Below are 19,566 nucleotides of genomic sequence, written 5' to 3' on the forward strand. Positions count from 1 at the left end.
AAATAACTAGGAATAACTTTAACAAGAAATGTATAGACCTAGATTGGATCAATCAATAAAACTGAAGTCCTTTGAGTCACTTAAAAAAAGAAGACCTGAATAAGAGTTATAACTTGTTCTTAGATAAGACTCGATAATATAAAAGATGTCAGTTTTCTCTAAATCCGTAAATTCAATGCAGCCTCTAAATCCCAAAAGGATTATTTGAGAAAGTTGATAAAGTAATTTGAAAATTCATCCAGAATGTTAATGAGAAAAACCAGAACATTCTGAAACAGAAGAGTAATGGGATGTGCCCTACCACCTACTAAAACATGAAATAAAATCCAGTGTGCTGGTCCTAGGACAGGACTGGCATAATCCATCAGAATAAAGAGTCCAGTAATAACCCCAAATGCACATGGAAATTTAGCATTTATAAGATAAAGGTGGCATTGTAAATTGCTTGGGAAAAGATTAGTTTTCCAATAATTGTTTCTTGAACAATTAACCAGTCAGGAGAGGGAGTGTGGGAAGCTGTACCTCATTCATTATGCCAAAAGATTGACTATTAATTGATTGATTGATTTTTGGTGGCTGGCCGGTGTGGGGATTGCCAAAAGATGTAAATGTAAAAACCTTGGGATGGACAAGGCCTTTCTAAAATGACATGAAAACTAGAAAAAAAATAAGCCAAAAGACTGTTAAGTTTGATCATATTAACAATTAAAACTTCTGTATGGCAAAGTCAGATTACAAACGTTAAACTGGGAAAATATTTCTTTTCTTTTTTTTTTTTTTAAAGATGACCACTGGGGCCGGCCCGGTGGCGCACTGGATAAGTGCGCCGCTTGGGAAGCGCGGCGACGCTCCCGCCCGAGGGTTCGGATCCCACAGACAGACCGGTTCCCGCTCACTGGCTGAGCGAGGCACGGGGGCAGCACCGAGGGTTGCAGTCCCGTTGCCGGTCCCCGGTCCGGTACGGGGGCAACACTGAGGGTTGCGATCCGTTGCCGGACACGGAAAAAACCACGCTCAGCCAGTGAGCCAACCGGCCATCCCTATATGGGATCCGAACCCGGGGCCTTGGTGTTATCAGCACCACACTCTCCTGAGTGAGCCACGGGCCAGCCCCGGGAAAATATTTCTAACACATATGAAAAAGATTAATACAATATATAAGAAGGGTTCATGAGTCGATAAGAAAAGGCAATCCAGACAAATGTGAACAAAAACAAACAATTCACCAAAGAAACAGAAATTACAAGTAAACATGTTCAGCCTGAATGATAATTAAGTAATGCGAAGTAAAGCAATAATAAAATAATTTTCACCTGTTGGACAGGTAAAACTGAAAAAAATCCGTAACATCAATCTGGCAAGAATGTACAGAAAACAGGCACTGGTGTAAATGTAAATACAACCTTTCTGGAGGTCAGTTTAATATTTATTAAAATTTTAAATGTGTATAGTTTTGACTCAGAAATTCCATTTCTAGGACTTTATTCTACGGAAATAATTACACATGTGTGCAAAGCTAAATGTACAAGAGTGCTAATTGCAGCATTGTTTGAAATAATGGAAAATTGGAAACGTCCCCAAAGTTCATCAGTATGACATTGACTAAGTAATTCTTGGTAACAATAGAAAATGGAAGCTGTTAAATAGAATGCAGAAGATATAAATGTGCTACACACAAGAAACAGTTCACAATAAATTAATGAGTGAATAAAGCAATGTGCAGGACAGTAGATATAGAAAAACCTCATTTTTAGAAAAATTATTTATTTGTAAATATTTATGTAGAAGAAGATATGGACGGAAATACACCAAATAGTTGATGATGATTCTCTTGAGATTTGAGGAAGGACTTAATATACTTTTTAAAAAATAAATTTATATTGCTTGAATTTTTATGTGTATGTCTTAATTCTAAAATCAGAAAAAAAATATATACATATATATATATTTTTTTTTTTTTAAAGAAAAACAAGTAGTTAATTGAGGAAATGAAGATGGGGGGCAGGTGATTGTGCTCAGTGACATGAAGTGGATATGGAGTCTGCATGTGTGGGCTCAAATTCCAGACTGGCACTTAGCGCCAAGTTTCTAGTTCCCTTATCTATGAAATGGGGATAATTAGAGGATTGTCAAGGAGATTAAATAAGATAGCACAATGCCTTCTTTGAGGCTGAAAAGAGAGAGGTAGGGATAGAGACAGAGATGGGTTGAGATGGGGAAGAGACTAGAACTTTAGCGGTGTTGGAGTGAGAGGCAAAGAGTGAAGGGAGGTGGGGTAGGAAGGACCAGGGCACAGGCAGGTGCTTGAGGCTGCTGTGAGCCAGGGCTGCACAGCCCTTCTGCCAGCTGAGCTCAGAGGCCTGTGAAGAGTTAGAAGCTTAATGCACTTTGGCTGTGCTGAGACTAGAAACCTCACATGAGGGATGGAGAACCACCTGGGAAGCCAGCCTGGGCCCTGCCCTGCCTGCCTGACACCTGGTTCAACTAACCTGGGACTCACATGTCCCCTCCTAGTGTCACCTTGGCACTTCCAGTGCTGACTTCCTACCCTTTGAAACTCTAGCCAAGCAGGGGACTCTAGGGCAGGCACAGCCAGAAGTGAGAGGGCCCTGGGGCATTCAAGTTAAGAAGGAGACAGGAGCTGGGTGGGGGAGACCTTCACTGGGGAAGTCAAGTGTTGCAACCAAAGGGTAGAGAAAAGAAAGACCTCAGAGATAATATTCTGCCTGAGTTTTCTGAAGAGCAATTAGGGTCTATCAAAGATTACTAAGGTCATATCATAAAGACTCAGGAGCAAACTCAAAGACGCTGCCAATGGCCAAAAGATGGGACAATTCAAGCATCAAAGGAGGATAATTAATAACTGCAATTGATTGAAAGAAAAATATATTGAAATCCATGAGTTCATATGATTAAAAAATATTGCTTATCTTTGGAGGATGCTAAGAAATCGATTCATTGTTTTGAAAACTGGTAAGTAAAGGGAAAGAAACAAGCATCTGTCTGCCTCTATCAAATCACAGATAAAGGGAAGTTTCTCCTTATAGAAATATTCCAGCTAAAGAATGCAAAAAGAATTTTAGAATTGAAACATCACAAAGAAGTAATGGGTTTATGTACTGAGTTTTGACAGCAGCTAACATCATATATCATGTGTCATAAGAGACATGATGTCCCTCTAGGGAAGAACACGCCATACTTGTGAAGCATTCCTGCCTCCCAAAATTGAACCTGAGAATGTAATCAAGCCTCCAAGATGCAACTACCAATTACGGGAAATACAGAGGACAGGGGAACACGTTAAACATCACCAAGGGGTACAGTCAGCAAAATTAAGACTGGGAAATGTCACAGGACAAACAACTGAGATTCTTCAACAAATACACCGCCAGAGAAAATAAAGAGAGGCAGAGGGAACCGTAGATTAAAAGTCACATAGCCAATTGCAATCTGGGGATCTTATTTGGAGCCTGAGTCAAAGTCTTGAAAAAAAGCTCACTTATTACATTTATGAGACAATTGGGGAAAAGACCACTGTCTGGGTATTTGATGATATTAAGGAACCATTATTAATTTGTAGGCATGATAATGTATTGTGGTTATATATTTTTAAGAGTCCTTAAAGAGGTAATACTGAAATATTAATGAAGAAATTATATGAGGTCTGGGATTTGCTTCAAAATAAAATGGGAAGGGGAAAGTGCATGGGGGAAAAGATGAAATGAAAACAGTCATGAGTTGACAACTGAGGTTGGATAATGGGTACATGAGTGATCATTACATCATTTTGTCTGCACATGAGTCTGTTTGACATTTTCACAATAAAAGTGTTTGTTTTTTAAGTCAGGGTGATGAGTCAAAAATTTTCATCCTTTGAAAAAAATGAGGGTTGAGAGCAGATGATCTAGAAAGCCCCTCCTAGCACACTCTCTCTCTAATTAAATATAACCTTTTATTTTTACAAAAGCAATGTATATGCATAGTTGAAAGTTACCAAACACTGAAAAACAAAAATAAAATACCGTATTTCCACCACCCAGAGGTTAGCATTGAACAACTTATTATATGTTGCAGACCTTTTTCTATGCCTATGTAGTTTAAAAAAAAAAATGAGATCATCCTGCACATGCTGTTTTGAAAGCTGCTTTTCTCAGTTAATGATCTCCACCTCTCCATTTCAATAGATTTTTATCTTACCAAATGCCCAGGACGTATATGTATTTCTCTAATGATCTCCCAAAGTGTCCTGGTGTTTTAGTCATTTAGGGCTGCCGTAACAAGATACCGTAGATTGGGTGGCTTGAACAATAGATACGTATTTCTCACAGTTCTGGAGGTTCCTGCAGATTAGGTTCCTAGAGAGGACCCCCTTCCTGGCTTGCAGATGGCTGACTTTTCACTGTGTCCTCACATGGCAGAGAGAGAGCTCTGGTCTCTCTTCCTCTTCTCATAAAACATTAATGCCATCTTGGGGCCCCACCCTCATGCCTCATTTAAACCTAATTACCTCCCAAAGGCCTCACCTTCAAATACTATCACATTGGACGTTAGGACTTCAACATATGAATTTGGGGGGGGACCACAAACATTCAGTCCGTAACACCTGGCATGGTGGGTTTACGCAGACTGAGATTCTATCCAGAACCATGCATTGCATCTGATTTTGTTTCTTCATCTCTTCTAATGTGGTGCGGTATCTTTGTTTCTTTCATTCCCATAAGCTTGACTTGTGGAACAGACCAGGCCAGTTACCCTATAGAATGTGGAAATCCCTGCACCTGCTTGGTTGCTTCCTCAAGGTGCCATCTACAATTTACAGATACCAGGAATTAGAGCATCTCAGCCCTTGCTGTTCAGACCCACGTGTCCCTCATGGATGCACCTGCAGACTTGCTCCTCTACCACCTCCAAACCATCCCCAGGATGGGGTGAGCAGCACGTTGGCTGGGACTCATCCAGCCCGCACATTCACCTCTGCCACCACGCCAGGGCAACCTTTTGCCGCCAAAAAATGACTGAGAGCTAGAAACCATAAGCTGGAACCACCAGAAATGGTGTCACCACCATTTTAAAAAATTTCCATTGACCAAGTAGTGAACTTATGCTGTTTGTGTTCAACATTCCTGCCTTAAAGCCCAGGGATGGGTGGGGCGGCAACATGTACACATTCCAGAAATTTCAAAGTAATGAGGGAAAACTTGGAAAAATTAGAACTAGAGGGAAAAATTTAAATATATGCATTATTTATTTTACTGCCCATTCAGATCCGAAGTCACTTTGCTTGTCTAGTAACCTAAAATGTAGCTTTGCATTTGGGTCATAAAAGTATCACAGTTGATCTACTTAGAGATGTGAAAATCTAAAAAATGAGAACACAATTCCCCCCATTTTGAGGTTGGGCTGGGTGAGTGAAAAGGTCTATGGGGAAAAGTCCCCCTCCTCTCTTTTGTTTTTCTTTTTTCCTTTCCCACCTGGGGGGCCTGAAGATGAGAGAATGAAGACAGCTCCTAATAGGAACTTCTTACAGAGGCCAACCCATGTGCCTGGGGCCCCTGACAACAAAAGGGCCCTGAGCTTCTAGAATTTCCTCCTGGGGTGGGGACTGTCCACCCTCTTCCCATGAAGAGAAGTAGGAGACTCCTCACCCAACCTACTGCCCTCGATTGTTGCTTTGAAAGAGACCTGCTCCCATCCCTCCCTTCCATAGTGGATGGAGGGTTTCCCTTCCTCTAACATTCTGCAGGAGAGGGAGGGGGCCTCTGTAGAGAAGGGACATTGACCCTGTCCACCAACAGACCACCACTCTTTACACCTTGGAGCAGGAGACCACTCAAGCTTTACAGAAGGTGTGTGCAGTGGCGGAGGGTACAAAAGAACAGCAGGGAGGCCAGCATTGCCCCAGGAGGGGAATATGAGAAAATGGTGTAGGACCGCCAGACCAGGCACAGGGAGAGCACAGATGGGGCTCAGGGGTGGAGGTGTCCTGCTAAGGAGTCAAGCAGCAGCTGTCCCTCTCAGAGGGTGACTGGGATAAGCCCAGATGGTCAGGAAGTGACCTAGGGATACATGGCCTCCTGGGTGGGCCCAGTGGATGTGACTCCTTGATCCTGGTGGTATTGCAGCCCAAGAGGAGACCGCAACACTAGGTGATGTGCTAATTGGTAGTTTAGAGTATAGTTCTCAACTGGGGAGATTTTGCCCCCGTGGGACATATGGCAGTATTACTGGTTGTCATAACTGAGGGTAAGTAATTGAGAGGTGGAGCCAGAGATGCTGCTAAACATCCTACAATGCACATGACAGTCCCCACAAAAAAGAAGTACTATCTGGCCTAGTATTAGTCCATATCTGTTGCTAATAACAGACTACCTGAAACTGGGTAATTTATAAAGAAATGAAATTTATTTATTTACAGTTTTGGAGGCTGGGAAGTCCAAGGTCTAGGGAACAAATCTGGTGAGGGCCTTCTTGATGCAGAATCCCTTGGAGATGCAGGATATCACATGGTGAGAAAATGGCATGAGCAGGAGAGAGCTAACCTCACTGGCTCTCCTTATAAAGCCATCAGAACCATGCCCATTATTCCATAAACTGACCAATCCATTCACAAGGGCACAGTTCTCATGATCTAATCACCTCTTAATGGCCCCACTTTCCAAATACCATAATTAGATTTCCCACCCTCTTAACACTGTTACAATGGGGGTCAAGTTTCTAATACATGAGCTTTTGGGGGACACATTTAACCTAAAGCAGGCCCAAAATGTCAATAATGTTGAGGTCGAGAAACCCTGAGTTTTGAGGCCGAGAAGCCCTGAGTTAGAGTATCTTAACTCTTAGAACATGACACCCTCAGGTTCCTGTTGTAAAACCTAACAACTGTATTCCATCCACAAGTTTTTGTGGTGGTTTTTTAGTGTGCCAATAAGAAATAAAATTTATTTCTCCTAAATTTTGATAAAATCTGATGAAGGCCTTTTTCTTGGTGATGGCTCTACAGCAACACAGGGTATCATGTGGTGAATATGGCAGAAGCAAGATAGAGACTAACCTCCTCACTTGCTCTCCTTTTAAAGCCATCATAACCACACCCATGACTACCGTTAAACCATCAATGGCTCAATCCATTCACTAGGGCACGGTCCTCACAATCTAATCACCTCTTAGAGGCTCCACCTTTCAATTACCATAATAGGATTTCCCACCCTCTTAATACTGTCACAGTGGGGATTAAGTTTCAATCGCAAACTTTGGGGGACATATTTACCCATAACAACTTCTTATGTCCATTTTGGACCTGGGTGGGGGAGGGTAGGGGAATTACAAAAAGGCTTTTTTATTTTTTTTTTTTTTGGTGGAATAGGAAGTTGGCTTTTATTCAGGAATACTGGTGACCTGAGGAGACATGTTAGGTTAACCCATCTCTCCAGTAAACCTGAAGGAGAATGGCCAGGCTAAAACCATCTCAAAGACTTAGATTTACTGAGGGGTAAAAACCTTCCTAAAATCTAACCTTAGTCACTTGCTAACATGTTAAGTTTATATTATCTCTTGTCCAAAACTGGTTATCAACCCCTGATGCATACACAATGAAAGCTCTGAAATCATATTTCTGTTTTTTTTTTTTTTTTTTTTTAAAGGACCGGAAAGGGGATCTCAACCCTTGGCTTGGTGTTGTCAGCACCACGCTCAGCCAGTGAGCGAACCGGCCATCCCTATATAGGATCCGAACCCGTGGCCTTGGTGTTATCAGCACCGCACTCTCCCGAGTGAGCCACAGGCCGGCCTATATTTCTGGTTTTTTAAAAATAAGTTTTATTGAGATATCATTTACATACAATAATATGTACCCATTTTAAGCCTACAGATTGATGAGTTTTGACAATGATATGTATAGCCTGCATCCACAAGTATTTTAAAAATATGTTTAGGGCCAGGCCGTGGCTCACTCGGGAGAGTGTGGTGCTGACAACACCAAGTCAAGGGTTAAGATCCCCTTACCGGTCATCTTTAAAAAAAAAAAATGTTTAGACTTGTGGAGTAATGGCTAGAAACCACTGGAGTTGATCAGACCTAGGTTCAGATCCCAGCTCTGCCATACACTAAGCCTCAGTTTCCACCTAAGGGGTTACTGTGAGCATTCAGTCTATGACATACCTGAAGTATTGAGCACAGTGCCTGTCTGGCACATGGCAAAGTACTTCATCAGCAGTGATAATTATCATGGTTATTTAATGTTCTCAAAATTTCATGATATACTTGGTAGAATACACTGCGGTCTTTGTCCCCCCAAAATTCACATAATAAAATCCTAACCTACAAGATGATGGCCTTTGGGAGGTGAGTAGGTCATGAGTGTGGAGTCCTCATGAATGAGAATAGTGCTCTTATAAAAGAGACTTCAGAGAGCTCTCTCACCCCTTCTGCAAAATGTAAAGATGCATCATGTAAAGATGCAAACAAGAAGATGGCCTTCTGTGAACCAGGAACTGGGCCCTCTCCAGACAGCAAATCTTCCAGTGTCCTGAATCTGGACTTTCCAGCCCCCAGAACTGTGACACATAAATTTCTGTTGTTTAGAAGTCACTCAGTCTATGGTATTCTGTTATAGCAGCCCAAATGGACTAAGTCACTGGCTAATAGAGTCTTTTTTTTCTGTATCCACATGTCTTCCCAGGATGATTACACCTTTTCCAAGGTTACAATAATCATATATACACATGTGATTCCCAAACCAGTATTTCCAGCCTCATCCCCTCTCCTGGGCTCCAGAAGAACAGGGCAGTTGACCTTAGGCCCACATTGAAACAACATGTCAGCAATTGAACTTATTATCCTCCCTCTCCCCGACCCCTCAACCACCAGCCACGTCTTAGATTGCCCATCTCAGCCAATGGCGTCACACTCAGTCTCCCAAGGAAAAATCTCTATGCAGAAATAACCTGGTTCCTCACTGCATCTCACACACCCTTTATTAATTAGAATATCAGCCGAACTGCTTCACAGCAGACCCAAATAACAATGGTTTAACCTAAATGGGAGGTTATTTCTTGCTCATATAAGTATCTAGACATCAGCAGTCCATAGCAGACTGGAGGCTCTAGTACATCAGGGACCAGGCTCTTTCTATTCAGTTGTTTGGCCATTCCTGAGGAGTTGCCTTTGTTCCACAAGGTCTGAGCAGCTTACTACCAGGCCCACTTTTCATGCAGCAGGATGGCACTTGCTTATGATTCAACACGCACTGCATTTAATCTTCATACCACCTAAGAGGTAGTGGTTTCATTAGGCTGAATCATATTAAATTAATAGATGACTGGCTATTTTACGTAATTCAACCCAATAGTATCTCTGCTTTACAGATAAGGACTTTGATGCACAGAGAAGTCAAGTAACTTGTTCAGAAACACACAGCAAGTGAATGGCAGAGAAGACCATTCAAGGCTGGAGCCTCCCTGGAAGCTGGGCCCATGGAAGATTCTTCAGTGAATGAAGTTCAGTTCCTCTGTCCCCCATGCATTTATAAGCTAATTGAAGGGCACTAGAAATGCCCTTCAACTAGCCAACAGTGTTCAACTATGAACACTGGAAGGCTAAATAGCAGTTCAAGAGAGAAACAGTACAGTTTAATACAGCTATATGAGAATGTTGTAATGCCATATGAATGTCAAGAAGGTCATTGCCAAATAAGTGGCAGGACAAGATATTATTTTTCTAGAAGTTGTAGAAACAGAGTGGTGCCTCCAGACTGATGTGGTCTGGAAGGTTCCCAAGAAGAGGGGAGATCTCAGCTGGGTCTTCAAAGCAGATGAGGATTAGTTCCATGGTGTGGTGGTGGCAGGGAATGTGTAGTGGTAATAATCTCATCCTGTGCTGTTTAACAAAAGTTTGAGATGTTATCTATGAACTTAGGGGGACATATTTACCCACAACAACTTGGGTCCTTGTCATTAACTTGGTTGTGTGTGCACATGTGGGCATATATACTCCTAGAGCATACCTGTGGATTTCTTTTTCTTTTAATATAATTTTATTAATATTATTTTTTACATGCTAGGATGTAGTTGTGGAGCAGTTGGGAAGGAGGAGGAGAGGGGAAAGGGGAAGGAAATGTGACAGAAGAAGGCGGAAGGAGGACGGGCAGGATTGAGGCCTGTGGCACCCTGGATTTCTTTGTTATGTCTCTCCATGTTTCTCACTTTGTGTTTATGAGTCTGGGTTACATCTTTCCTTGTCTTTCCGGGTATTGGCATTTGTTTCTCCCCTGTCTCTTCCTTCCTTTCTTTATTTCTCTATCACATTCCTTCTCCCAATATCTTTCTCCATATATTCACTCTGTAATTGTCACATATAAATCTTATGTATATCTTTTACTATTCATTGCACATATTAAATAGTTTGATGTGCCCTGCCCTTAATTTAAAATGCAAAGGAATGGAGTGTTCCACCACTCTACTTAAACCTCTCTTCCATTTTTTTTTTTTTTTTTTTTTAAAGGATGACCGGTAAGGGGATCTTAACCCTTGACTTGGTGTTGTCAGCACCATGCTTACCCAGTGAGCTAACTGGCCATCCCTATATGGGATCCGAACCCGTGGCCTTGGTGTTATCAGCACCGCACTCTCCCGAGTGAGCCACGGGCCGGCCCAACCTCTCTTCCATTTTATTGCTCCTTCCCCCTGGCCTTTTATTTAATTAACTTGTTTTTGTTTTTGTCAAGTTAGGCATATACATGATTTTTATTTTTATTTTTTTTATTTTTATTTTTTTTAAAAGATGACTGGTAAGGGGATCTCAACCCTCGACTTGGTGTTGTCAGCACCACGCTCAGCCAGTGAGCGAACCGGCCATCCCTATATGGGATCCGAACCCGGGGCCTTGGTGTTATCAGCACCACACTCTCCCGAGTGAGCCACGGGCCGGCCCTATACATGATTTTTAAAAAGTCAAATTGTACTAGAAGGTTAATCATAATGAAAAGCTTCCCCACGTCTTTACACTCCCAACCCGCTTCTCAGATTCATCCATTTTCAAGTCTTTTAGCTGTTTCTTCTGGTATGTGTTTCCCTGTTTCTAAATAACATGCTTGAACAACTATGTCTTGGTTTTTCAGTTTTATATATGATCTATGACTTTTTAAAACAGAAAATGAGAATTTGACTCTTACACCTCCACCCCCACACAAAACTCTTCCCCTTCCTCCATCTTCCCAAAATAATTATATCATAATTTTTGGTCAGATCAGAATTCAGTCTTTATAATATTATTATTATATAAATATTATTCATAGCCAAGCCATGTGATAGAGCATGATTTATTTTTTCTTAGAGTTTTCTTTTCTTGGAGTAAGCTGTCTCAATTGTTTATTTTTAAAAATTTTAAAGACAATATACATGGGGAAGTAGCTGTCTCAATCCCATAGGCAATCAATTGGCCTAATCTTTTTCCTGGAGACATTGGTCCCACAGCCCTTATCCTCCTGTGGCTCTCTAGATGGCTTACTCTAGACAGTGGCATGGCTGTCATTCCAGGATCACTTTTCACCTCTCTCCCCTACTCCTGAGTTTCATGCTTCCTCTTCCTTGAATTATTCCCTCATTTTATTGGAGTGTATCCTCCAATAGCTTTCCATGAAAGGGTTCCACTGAGATCATTTTTTTGAGACTTCACATCTTCTACCCTAACTGGATAGATAGTTTAGCTAGGTACAGAATTCTAGGTTTGCAATCATCTTTCCACAGGTTTACAAAGGCATTGCTTTATTGTTTTCCCGTTTTCAATGATGTTGAGAAGTCTGAAGTCATTCAGATTCAGATTGGGTCATTTCTCTCTATAAACTGACAAGATCTTTGCTTTGGCTTCTGTGTTTTGAAATTTCAAGATGATTCGTCTTAATATGGGTTTGTTATAACCCATTGTATTGCATATATATGGGGCTTTTCCACCTAGATTTTTAGATTCTTCAATTCTGGTAATTTTTCTAGAGTAATTTCTTTGATAATTCCTTCCCTTTTGGATTTCTCTTTATGGAACTTTGGTGTTTTTATGTTGGATCAATCTCCTAAACTGATCCTCTAATTTTCTTATCTTTTTCTCTCCTATTCTTTATATCTTTGTTCTACTATCCAGGAGGCTTTCTTTAAAGCTTTATATTTCAACATGTCTGCTGAAGTTTTCATTTTAAATACCATATTTTTAATTTTCAAGAGGCTTTTTTGTTCTCTGGATGTTCCTTTTTTATGGGCTTTTGTACTTGCTTCAAGGATGAATTATCTGTTCTGAACTATCCAAAACCCAACAATATTAATTTTTAAAGCTTTTCTACTTTTGCTCCTGCTTCCTCTAAGGTAATTTTTCTCTGTGTTGTTTTGGTTTCTCTCTTCATTCCAAACGCTAATGTGACTATCAGCTCCCTATTTATATATCAATACCTGAAGGTCTTTCTCTTGGGACCATTACTACAGAGAGGACTCCACCAACCATACCTGGAGAGTGGTGGCAAGAAGAAGTAATAATCTTGGCTTCCAGTGTTGCTTTGCCTCACACGGATTTATCCCTCTCTTCCCCTGGGTGACGGAGAGGCAAAGGATTACTCAAAGCCCATCTCTTCTGAGCAGTAGGAGACCCCTAAGGGGTTAATTTCCTGGAACCCTCAAGAGAGAGGCATTCCTTCCTTTGGAAATTAACCATGAACTGGGGTTCTCTCCCAGCATTTATTCTCAAGACCAGGAAGTTACAGGAAAAGAACATAGGTGGCGTTATGGCTAAGTATAGTTTAACAATAGAGGCTGGTAACATCAGTGAAACAAGCAAAGTGACATGACATAATGCAATTTGCAAAAGGCTGAGTCCATCCACCAACAAAAGCTTGATCTTAGCAAATACTGCTTTTCCCTACAGAAAGTTCCCCAGTATTTTACATATCAGTCAAGTAACCTGTCTGTCCTTGAGCCAGCAATTTTGCTGTGTTACAAAGACTTTAGCCTGAGGGAAGTTGCCTGTTTTTTGCAAGGTTAACATTTCTTTCTTTTTTTTTTTTTTTTTTTTTTCCTTTTTGCGCTCCCAAGCGGTGCACTCTCCAGTGCACCACCGGGCTGGCCCGCAAGGTTAACATTTCAATACATAATTCCAAAAGGTTAGGCTAAACCGGAGACTACAGGGCTTTTGAAAATAGGCCCTGTGAGATACATTTGCTTTATAAATGTTAGTATATTCCACATTCCAGCACTTAGAAAAGTGAGTAAAGGGAGAGGGGCTGGCTGGAGGTCTCACACTTGCCCTGTTACACACCCTGCCCTCCGCATAGAACTGTGTTATGTTCTTTGGCCTGGAGATCCTCTTGTTTAACCTCTCCAGAAAGTCAGTATCACACGTTCAGCCTAAACTGTGGGATGAACTGTCATCATGCTCGGGGTGGGAAAGAAAAGCTAAGAATCTGCTTTTTATAAATTTCTTTAAAATTGTGGTAAAATACACATAACCTGAAATTTATCATCTTAACCTTTTTTTTTTTTTAAATGACCGGTAAGGGGATCTTAACCCTTGACTTGGAGTTGTCAGCACCACGCTCACCCAGTGAACTAACCGGCCATCCCTATATGGGATCCGAACCCATGGCCTTGGTGTTATCAGCACCGCACTCTCCCGAGTGAGCCACGGGCCGGCCCATCTTAACCATTTTTAAGTGTACAGTTCAATTGTTGTGCAACCAAACTCTAGAACTCTTTTCATCTTACAAAACTGAAACTCTATACCCATTAAATAATAACCTCCATTCTCCTTTCCCTCTGAACCCCTGGCAACCACCATTCTACTTTCTCTCTATGAATATGACTACTGTAGGTACCTCACAAAAATGGAATCCTACAGTATTTGTCTTTTTGTGATTGGTTTATTTCACTTAGCATCATGTCCTCAAGGTTCATCCATGTTTCCTTTTCAAGGCTGAATAATATTCTATTTTATAGATATACCACATTTTGTTTATCCATTCATTGATCAATGGACACTTGGGTTGCTTCCACCCTTTGACTATGGTGAATACTGCTGCCATGAACATGGGAATACAAATCTTTTATAAACTCTTATTTGATCCCTTTGGTTCATTCCCACTTGCACAACCACTTTCAGGAATACCTGGTATCTCCAGCATCTGAATCTTTCTGGAGTTCCATGATACCAGTCAACTTCCTACTGGACTTCCCATTGCTGTCTCAGGTCTTGGCTTTCTCTGGTCTACTGCAAATCAATTACCACTGTCCATCTGTGTTTCAATGTCAAAATATTTTACTTTTGTTTTCTTCTTTCTATCTTCTTTGTACAAGAGATCTTACATCTTAAAAGAAAACCTCTTCTACTATCATTTTAGTGGGGGGAGAAAAATGGCGGTGGGTCTGGAGCGCCCGCGTCAGGAAACAGCGCGATCCTGAGAGCTGTGTGCTGTGATATAAATGTTCAATCCTCCATATTTACCCAAAGTCTCTAAATTGTGTTACTTTTGAGCAATATTGTATCTGATATTTTTTTCATCTTCTGGATAAGTGGCACTCAATTCAATAAAAAGTTATTACCTCAGTGTAAAATATATGTGATTGTAGAAAACAATTTGGTATTTGCTCAAAAAGTTAAATATAGAATTTACCTTATTACCCAGCAATTCCACTCCCAGGTACATAACCAAGCAAATTATAAACATATTCATGTGTCCACACCAAAACTTACACATGAATGTTTATAACAGCATTATTCATAATAGCCAAAAAGTGTCAGCAACAAATGAGGGGATAAACAAAAGTGGTATATCTATACAGTGGAATTTTATTCAGCCATAGAAAGAAATGAAGCACTGACACGTACTACATCATGGATGAACCTTGAAAACATTATGCTAAATGAAAGAAGGCAGACTCAAAAGGTCATATATCGTATAATTATATTTATATAAAATGTCCAGAATAGGAAAAGTCACAGAGACAGAAAATAGATAAGTAGATTAGTGGTTGCTGGGGGATGGGAAGGAGGGTGCAATGGGGAATACTGCTAATGGGTACAGAGTTTCTTTTTGGTGATTCAAATATTCTGGAATTAGATGGTGCTGATGGTTGCATAACCTTGTGAATATACTAGAAAGCAATGAACATTTTAAGATGGTGAATTTTGTGGTATATGGATTATCTTTCAATTTTTAAAATGTATATGGTTAATAACAGGAGTGAGAGCTAGGACAAAAAAATAAAGGTAAGAGACATAAAACTGCAATATTACACTGAATTCCCTTTCTGTAATGGACTGTGGAGGGGCAGAATGTGAAGATCAGGGTCCACATTGTAAGCAAAACCTCTCTAGATCACACAGTTTTTAACCAACATGCAGCTGGGATTTGCTGGAAGCTGACAAAGGAAGATGCTCCTCTAGGCGGCAGAGGAATAAAGCCGCAAAAGCACAAATAAAAGTGAAAAAGCCAGGTTTCTAGTCTCAACTCTGTCCTGTGTGTTTTCTGTTCTCATCCATAAAGAAGGAAGGTTGGATTAAATCCTGAGTCCTATCCAGATACGATTTAGTAGGTCTAGGCTGGTGTATTAGTTTGTGTTGCTATAACAGAATCACCTGAGACTGGGTAATTTATAAAGAACAGAAGTTTATTTGGCTTATGATTCTGGGACAGCTGCATCTGGCATGGGCCTCAGGTTGCTTCTACTCATGGCAGAAAGCGGCAGGTACAAGGAGATAACATGGTGAGAGGAAGCAAGAGAGAGAGAGAGAGAGAGAGAGGAGGTGCCAGGGATCTATAAACAACCAGCTCTCGCAGGAACTAATAGAGTGAGAACTCACTCATTACTCACCCCTCCCCCAGGGAGAGCATTAATCCATTCATGAGGGATCACCCCCATGACTCAATCAGTTTCCAACACTGCCACATTGGGAATCAAATTTCCACATGAGTTTTGGAGGCGACAACACATCCAAACGGCATCAGCTGGGCCCTAGAAATATGATTTTTTTTTTAATGTTCCCAGGTGATTCTGATGCTCATCTAGGTTTGGAAGTCTCTTTTTATAAAACGGAGCATTCCAGTGTTTAAAAATTAATATGTCAAACTTACTGAGATTCTTTTCATGAAAGTTCAACAGATTTTTGAACATACGCTAAGTATATTTGCCAGGAAGAGACTCGTAATGATCACAGTTATTCTAGAGCCAAACTGGGTATAAAGTCAATTCATCAGCCTCCCCACCTTCACCTGTGCTGTCCCCTAGGCCTGTAATACCCTTCCAACTTTTCCAGACAATTCTCATGCATTCTCCAAGAGAGTTGAAGTTTCTTTTCTTTCAGAAAGCCTCGTAAACCTCCCCTGTGGAGCTAAGCACCTATTCTTTGCATTCCTTTGGCACTTTGTAGACACTGGCCAGCATTATGTCAGTTATCTTTTGTTGCATAACAAATTACCTTGAAGCATAGTGGCTTCAAACAACAATTTTCACATATTCTAACAGCTCCGTGGGTCGGGTGTTCCTGGCATGGTGGGATTGTCTGCTCCACATTGACTGGAGCCTCGGTTGGAAGACTCGAAGGATGGAGGGTTGAAGTCGCCTGAAGACTTGACTGAGGCTGGAGGATCCGCTTCCCAGATGACTCACTCACATGGACGGAGAGCTGGTGCAGGTTATTGGCAGCTGGCCTCAGTTCCTCCTGTGCAGGCCTCTCTGTAGGCTGCTTGAGTGCACCCATGAGGTGGTAGCTGGCTTCCCCCAGAATGGGCGATCGAGAAAGAGCAAGGTGCAAGCACATGTCTTCTATGATCTAGCCTCAGAAGTCACACAGGATCATTGCCATCACATCCTATTTGTTAGAAGCGAGTCCGTAAGTTCAGCACACATACAAAGGGAGGGAAGTTAGACCCTACCTTTGGAGGGAAGAGCATCACAGAATCTGTGGACATAGTTTAGGACCACCACACCGCTAGCATTACATGGTATTAAATCACATGTTTCTCTGTGTATCCACTACTACTCTGTGAGTACCCACACACAGCAGGGCTCTGACACACAGCCTGGTACCCGAGGAGATGCTCAGTAGATATTTTGCTTGGATATCAGGGAACCCAATTACCCTGACTATGGGGCAGTCAGACCTTCTCTGGCTTCTGAGAATAAGCTCAAGAAACTCAGATGCAGTGGTCCAGGCTGTCTGACCTCTTCTCCAAATGTCCTCAACACTCTCCCAGCAAATCCCTCAGGCTTGGTTAGGACATTTCTAGGTTTAAGGTGGAATTTAAGTACAGTACCATAGAGCTTAAAATCCAACATATATCTTAGAGACACATTAAACTCAACATGGCCAAAACATGTGCCTATCCTTTTCCCAAACCTGCTCTTCCTCTGATGTTCATTATCCTAGTGAAGAATATCAAAGATCTGGGCACCATTCTGTATTCCCACCTCTGCTTTTCCCCAGCAACCACTCAGATACTAAGTCCTGTAGATGGGGGGCGGGGACCCACAGAGGAAATTCCCAGTTAGTGCAGGTAGGTATTTGGATCCATGTGCACACCAAGCGTTGTCTGTGGACTGGATAAATGATATTTCATAAGTGTATATGTGTGTGTATATACATATATTCAAATTTAGGTAATTAACATGTTAAAGTACAAATACCTAGCAGTATTACTGAATCATCAGAGCAGTCTTTTGTAACTATATTTTTTCAATCAACAGGTAGCACAACTATCTTCATGATATCAGTGTAACTTTTTGGTGTTAAAAGAGATTCCTAAAATTAGTGCCAAAGATGTACATGTGCAAAACGTAAATAAATTTTGGAACATCCCTATGATGAAATACTAGACAGCATGAAAAGAATAAAGAAGCTCTTTAAGGACTGATATGAAATGATCTCCAAGATATATGAGCTGAAGAAAGAGAGTTGCAAGAGCAGCGGGCTGCAAGTTGTGTATGTGTCCATAACATACACAGAGAATCGAATTACCTTGGTTTTCCCCAGAGAAGGGGCTAGAGTTAGGGACCACACAGTCCATAAATTAGGGCCAGGAAGAGAGTGTTGTCACAACACATTCTTTTGCACTTTTTGGATTTTGAATCATATGACCGTTGTGCCTATTTTTAAAAACCAAATTAAACTGAAAATGTTTGTTTTTTTTTTTTTAAAGATGACTGGTAAGGGGATCTCAACCCTTGGCTTGGTGTTGTCAACACCACACTCAGCCAGTGAGCCAACCGGCCATCCATATATAGGGATCCGAACCCGTGGCCTTGGTGTTATCAGCACCACACTCTCCTGAGTGAGCCACGGGCCGGCCCTTAAACTGAAAATTTGAGAGCCCTCTAAACAGGTTGGAATCTATGGATTTAGATTCTGTCTCTTTGACATTACTCACACCCTACAGGGTTCTCTCATAAAATTCTTGAGTAGCTCCCCGCTGTTTTTTGCATCAATTTCAAATTGATCAACACAGCATTCACAGCCCTGTTGATCTGGCCCTTTGCACCTTTATCTCTGCCTTCTCTTCCAAAAACTCTGGTTCAGGGTTGCTGATCTTCCAGCTCCCTGCGGGGGCTGGGTTTCTCATACCTCCACTGCTCATGCTTCCTCTGCTGCTCCCATTAACGTCCCTGCTTATCTCTACCTGTGTTCCAAGATTCCACTTATGTGTAATCTCCTCTCGGAAGTACTTCTTGCCCTTTCTCCAAGGTGAGTTAGACATCCCTTTTCAGTCAGTCTTCTGTAAAGATTTGTTGTCACCATTCTGGCCAAGAGCCCTACTAGGTGCTGTAGGTACAGAAATTAGAAACATAGCCCCTTCGGGGCTCGATCCCTATACCTGCCAGCCACCAAAAAATAAAAATAAAAAAGGAAATAGCAAATTAGTGGAAAGGTATCCATCAGGATGAAATCAATGCCTCCTCTCAGAGTTCTAAGTCCTCAGACTGGGAAGTCAACTTGAGTGTGGAATTTTCTCTTTCAATTAACTGAACATCGTGCTCCCTTGCCTTCCTAGGACATTGTGAACGTACCAGCCAGAGTATTACCACATTGTAATACAGAATCCAATTGTCTCCTTTATCTCCTCCACCAGACCATGTGCTCCAAGAGTGGGGAGTACGATGAAAAAAAGGTTACATGAAGGTGGTAGAATTATAATCAGGCCTTGAAGAAGGGAGATAATTTCAACTGTTTGCTGTGGATGTGGATGTGTTCCAGCTTGAGGGAATAGGGTGAGCAAAGGAGGGATGTGGCAAGATCAAAGAAGACATGTGTTTCTCTGTGGCTATCATGGAGGATGTGTGTATGTGCATGCACGTGTGTGCAGGGGTGGTTGTGGGACAGCTGTGGGAGATACACTGGGTTCAGATTCTCTGAAAGATTTTGGGAAAGAGAGGGACACAATGAGATCTGAGTTTTAGGAAGGAAACTCTGGTTGAGATAGAAAAGATGGATTGAATGGGAGCTGAGACAGGCAACAGGGAGATCTGGTAGGAGACAGCAGGGCTTGGTAACCAACTGAGCATGGGGAGTGACAGAGATTCTTACTGGACCTTTCCCTTTCCC

Source organism: Galeopterus variegatus, unplaced genomic scaffold (genome assembly GCF_000696425.1).
Source record: "Galeopterus variegatus unplaced genomic scaffold, G_variegatus-3.0.2 Scaffold2147, whole genome shotgun sequence".
In the NCBI taxonomy this organism is placed as follows: domain Eukaryota; kingdom Metazoa; phylum Chordata; class Mammalia; order Dermoptera; family Cynocephalidae; genus Galeopterus; species Galeopterus variegatus.